General features: G+C 46.6%; 1 protein-coding gene across 1 annotated transcript in view; it reads right to left on the reverse strand.

The window, feature by feature from the left end:
* The window catches only part of LOC116362549 (threonylcarbamoyladenosine tRNA methylthiotransferase-like), a 60758-nt gene extending 60461 nt beyond the window's left edge, over nucleotides 1-297 (reverse strand). Inside the window, exon 1 of the mRNA XM_031816622.1 lies at nucleotides 180-297. The gene's annotated coding sequence lies outside the window, so the exon portion shown is untranslated. The remainder of the gene's footprint in view (nucleotides 1-179) is intronic.
* Between the last annotated feature and the right edge of the window lie 5938 nt (nucleotides 298-6235).

The raw sequence follows: 6235 nt of genomic DNA on the forward strand, positions 1-6235 counted from the left end.
CATGGTGATGACGTGTATAAGAGTACAGACAGTCAAACCCAATGTTTCCATGATGATGTCGTGTATAAGAAAGAATTCTATAAACCTTCTAATGTCATCTCTTATCGTCTTCAACTGTAGTGAAATGTCATGTCACTGAGTTGTAGCAGGGTGAGTTGAATGAAAGCCTGGTGTCTTACCTGCTCATAGTATTTGTTGTGAGCCACATAGTATTGGGCGTCAAAGGACTCCTCAGTCACAAGCACCAGCTGGGTCTCCCCAATCTGAAAGACAAGAAAGAGTGGCAGTTTAAACACAACGTTATTTTATCTAGAGTTGATACCAAGCTCATTATACATGATAAGGAGAGAGAACACACACAGAGAGAGACTACAGCATTTCAACTGGACTAGACCATAGAACATGACTAGACTCAGACCAGGACCGTCTCATATGGAACATGACTAGACTCAGACCAGGACCGTCTCATATGGAACATGACTAGACGCAGACCAGGACCGTCTCATATGGAACATGACTAGACTCAGACCAGGACTGTCTCAACTAGAACATGACTAGACTCAGACCAGGACCGTCTCATATGGAACATGACTAGACTCAGACCAGGACTGTCTCAACTAGAACATGACTAGACTCAGACCAGGACCGTCTCATATGGAACATGACTAGACTCAGACCAGGACCGTCTCATATGGAACATGACTAGACTCAGACCAGGACTGTCTCATATGGAACATGACTAGACTCAGACCAGGACCGTCTCAACTAGAACATGACGAGACTCAGACCAGGACTGTCTCATATGGAACATGACTAGACTCAGACCAGGACCGTCTCATATGGAACATGACTAGACTCAGACCAGGAACGTCTCATATGGAACATGACTAGACTCAGACCAGGACCGTCTCATATGGAACATGACTAGACTCAGACCAGGACCGTCTCAACTAGAACATGACGAGACTCAACTAGAACATGACTAGACTCAGACCAGGACCGTCTCATATGGAACATGACTAGACTCAGACCAGGACTGTCTCATATGGAACATGACTAGACTCAGACCAGGACCGTCTCATATGGAACATGACTAGACTCAGACCAGGACCGCCTCATATGGAACATGACTAGACTCAGACCAGGACTGTCTCATATGGAACATGACTAGACTCAGACCAGGACTGCCTCATATGGAACATGACTAGACTCAGACCAGGACCGTCTCATATGGAACATGACTAGACTCAGACCAGGACCGTCTCATATGGAACATGACTAGACTCAGACCAGGGCCGTCTCATATGGAACATGACTAGACTCAGACCAGGACCGTCTCAACTAGAACATGACTAGACTCAGACCAGGACTGTCTCAACTAGAACATGACTAGACTCAGACCAGGACTGTCTCAACTAGAACATGACTAGACTCAGACCAGGACTGTCTCAACTAGAACATGACTAGACTCAGACCAGGACCGTCTCATATGGAACATGACTAGACTCAGACCAGGACCGTCTCAACTAGAACATGACTAGACTCAGACCAGGACTGTCTCAACTAGAACATGACTAGACTCAGACCAGGACTGTCTCAACTAGAACATGACTAGACTCAGACCAGGACCGCCTCATATGGAACATGACTAGACTCAGACCAGGACCGCCTCATATGGAACATGACTAGACTCAGACCAGGACCATCTCAACTAGAACATGACTAGACTCAGACCCGGACTGTCTCAACTAGAACATGACTAGACTCAGACCAGGACTGTCTCAACTAGAACATGACTAGACTCAGACCAGGACCGTCTCAACTAGAACATGACTAGACTCAGACCCGGACCGTCTCAACTAGAACATGACTAGACTCAGACCAGGACTGTCTCAACTAGAACATGACTAGACTCAGACCAGGACTGTCTCAACTAGAACATGACTAGACTCAGAACAGGACCGCCTCATATGGAACATGATTAGACTCAGACAGGACTGTCTCAACTAGAACATGACTAGACTCAGACCAGGACTGTCTCAAATAGAACATGACTAGACTCAGACCAGGACCGTCTCAACTAGAACATACTAGACTCAGACCAGGACTGTCTCAACTAGAACATGACTAGACTCAGACCAGGACCGTCTCAACTAGAACATGACTAGACTCAGACCAGGACCGTCTCAACTAGAACATGACTAGACTCAGACCAGGACTGTCTCAAATAGAACATGACTAGACTCAGACCAGGACCGTCTCAACTAGAACATGACTAGACTCAGACCAGGACTGTCTCAACTAGAACATGACTAGACTCAGACCAGGACTGTCTCAACTAGAACACTGACTAGACTCAGACCAGGACTGTCTCAACTAGAAACATGACTAGACTCAGACCAGGACCGCCTCAACTAGAACATGACTAGACTCAGACCAGGACTGTCTCAACTAGAACATGACTAGACTCAGACCAGGACCGCCTCAACTAGAACATGACTAGACTCAGACCAGGACCGTCTCAACTAGAACATGACTAGACTCAGACCCAGACCGTCTCAACTAGAACATGACTAGACTCAGACCAGGACTGTCTCAACTAGAACATGACTAGACTCAGACCAGGACTGTCTCAACTAGAACATGACTAGACTCAGAACAGGACCGCCTCATATGGAACATGATTAGACTCAGACCAGGACTGTCTCAACTAGAACATGACTAGACTCAGACCAGGACTGTCTCAAATAGAACATGACTAGACTCAGACCAGGACCGTCTCAACCATGACTAGACTCAGACCAGGACTGTCTCAACTAGAACATGACTAGACTCAGACCGTCTCAACTAGAACATGGACTAGACTCAGACCCAGGACCGTCTCAACTAGAACATGACTAGACTCAGACCAGGACTGTCTCAAATAGAACATGACTAGACTCAGACCAGGACCGTCTCAACTAGAACATGACTAGACTCAGACCAGGACCGTCTCAACTAGAACATGACTAGACTCAGACCAGGACTGTCTCACTAGAACATGACTAGACTCAGAACAGGACCGCCTCATATGGAACATGATTACGACTCAGACCAGGAATGTCTCAACTAGAACATGACTAGACTCAGACCAGGACTGTCTCAAATAGAACATGACTAGACTCAGACCAGGACCGTCTCAACTAGAACATGACTAGACTCAGACCAGGACTGTCTCAACTAGAACATGACTAGACTTCAGACCAGGACCGTCTCAACTAGAACATGACTAGACTCAGACCAGGACCGTCTCAACTAGAACATGACTAGACTCAGACCAGGACTGTCTCAAATAGAACATGACTAGACTCAGACCAGGACGTCTCAACTAGAAATGACTAGACTCAGGACCAGGACTGTCTCAACTAGAACATGACTAGACTCAGACCAGGACTGTCTCAACTAGAACATGACTAGACTCAGACCAGGACTGTCTCACTAGAACATGACTAGACTCAGACAGGACCGCCTCAACTAGAACATGACTAGACTCAGACCAGGACTGTCTCAACTAGAACATGACTAGACTCAGACCAGGACTGTCTCAACTAGAACATGACTAGACTCAGACCAGGACCGTCTCAACTAGAACATGACTAGACTCAGACCAGGACCGTCTCATATGGAACATGACTAGACTCAGACCAGGACTGTCTCAACTAGAACATGACTAGACTCAGACCAGGACTGTCTCATATGGAACATGACTAGACTCAGACCAGGACTGTCTCAACTAGAACATGACTAGACTCAGACCAGGACTGTCTCAACTACCGCTCACTATGGACATGACTAGACTCAGACCAGGACCGCCTCATATGGAACATGACTAGACTCAGACCAGGACCGCCGCATATGGAACATGACTAGACTCAGACCAGGACCGCCTCATATGGAACATGACTAGACTCAGACCAGGACCGCCTCATATGGAACATGACTAGACTCAGACCAGGACCGCCTCATATGGAACATGACTAGACTCAGACCAGGACCGGCCTCATATGGAACATGACTAGACTCAGACCAGGACCGCTCATATGGAACATGACTAGACTCAGACCAGGACCGTCTCAACTAGAACATGACGAACTCAACTACATGACTACCAGACCAGGACCGTCTCCACTAGAACATGACTAGACTCAGACCAGGACTGTCTCAACTAGAACATGACTAGACTCAGACCAGGACTGTCTCAACTAGAACATGACTAGACTCAGACCAGGACCGCCTCATATGGAACATGACTAGACTCAGACCAGGACTGTCTCAACTAGAACATGACTAGACTCAGACCAGGACTGTCTCAACTAGAACATGACTAGACTCAGACCAGGACCGCCTCATATGGAACATGACTAGACTCAGACCAGGACCGTCTCAACTAGAACATGACTAGACTCAGACCAGGACCGTCTCAACTAGAACATGACTAGGCTCAGACCAGGACCGTCTCATATGGAACATCTGAGACCAAGGCTGTTTAATATCTGAAAACAGGGTGCCATCTGAGACCAAGGCTGGTTTAATGTCTGAACAGGGTGCCATCTGAGACCAAGGCTGGTTTAATGTCTGAACAGGGTGCCATCTGAGACCAAGGCTGGTTTAATATCTGAACAGGGTGCCATCTGAGACCAAGGCTGGTTTAATATCTGAACAGGGTGCCATCTGAGACCAAGGCTGGTTTAATGTCTGAACAGGGTGCCATCTGAGACCAAGGCTGGTTTAATATCTGAACAGGGTGCCATCTGAGACCAGGCTGGTTATATCTGAACAGGGTGCCATCTGAGACCAAGGCTGGTTTAATATCTGAACAGGGTGCCATCTGAGACCAAGGCTGGTTTAATGTCTGAACAGGGTGCCATCTGAGACCAAGGCTGGTTTAATATCTGAACAGGGTGCCATCTGAGACCAAGGCTGTTTAATGTCTGAACAGGGTGCCATCTGAGACCAAGGCTGTTTAATGTCTAGCGATCACAGCATAAAATACATCTCTTTTTATTAGCCCGTAAAAAAAGGTGTTATTTAAACGAAACCTCACAAATGAAGTTCACAAATGGATGTAAAAAAAAAAAAAAATGTCTCTCTCCCCTCTCTCTCTCACTGTCTCTCTCCCTCTCTCTGTCTCTGTGTCTCTCTGTCTCCCTCTCTGTCTCTCTCTGTCTCTCTCTGTCTCTCTGTGCCTCTTCACACCCACAGAAAGAGAATATGTTCCCATCATGAATATGTGCTAATTAGATGACATAGAAAAGAGAGAGGACTAGCTACAACAGGCAGAAACCAACATGTCCAGGGCTGTCACCCACCCAACACACATACACTACCAATCATTCTGCCAAAGAGACACACGATGAACAAGAAACCTAAATCCTCAAAGAGAGTAGAGGACGTTATCTTCATGTCAGTTTGTTTTTAGTAGTATCCGTTAGTGTAGTAAATTAAATGAGGAAAAAAAGAATCCACGATGTGGCTTCTATAGTTCATATCATCTTTGATGAACCAATTAAGGAACGTAGAGTTTCCTGATAGCGAGCTAATTGCTTCTAAACTGGTTGCCATGGAGACCCGGGGGATGTTGAAGGAAAGGAGAATCGTCTAATTTTATACAGAGTGTTTGGTGTTAAAATCACACACACGGGCGGCACACACACACACACACGAGAGAGGCCTGCACTCGTCCTATTAAAGTCTCAGACAGACTTCAATATAATGTCCATTGTTATAAGGGCCTCTGTCTTCCAAATGAAAAATACCTATGCTTAGATAGATAGAGAGAGTGAGAGAGAGAGAGGGACAGAGAGAGAGAGAGAGTTGAAAGAGAGAGAGTTAAAGAGAGGGACAGAGGAGAGGGAGAGAGAAAGAGAGAGAAGTCGAGAGGGAGACAGAGAGCTGCGATATAGAGAGAGAAGAGAGAGAGAGAGAGAGAGGGAGACAGAGAGAGAGAGAGAGAGAGAGAGAGAGAGAGAGAGGGAGACAGAGAGAGAGAGAGAGAGAGAGGGAGACAGAGAGAGACAGAGAGAGAGAGAGAGAGAGAGAGAGAGAGAGAGAGAGAGAGAGACGAGAGAGAGTTGAAAGAGAGAGGGAGACAGAGAGAGAGTTGAAAGAGAGAGAGAGAGACAGAGAGAGAGTTGAAAGAGAGAGAGAGAGACAGAGAGAGAGAGAGAGAAAGAGAGAGAGGGAGACAGAGAGAGAC

The sequence above is a fragment of the Oncorhynchus kisutch genome, unplaced genomic scaffold (assembly GCF_002021735.2).
Source record: "Oncorhynchus kisutch isolate 150728-3 unplaced genomic scaffold, Okis_V2 scaffold840, whole genome shotgun sequence".
NCBI lineage: Eukaryota > Metazoa > Chordata > Actinopteri > Salmoniformes > Salmonidae > Oncorhynchus > Oncorhynchus kisutch.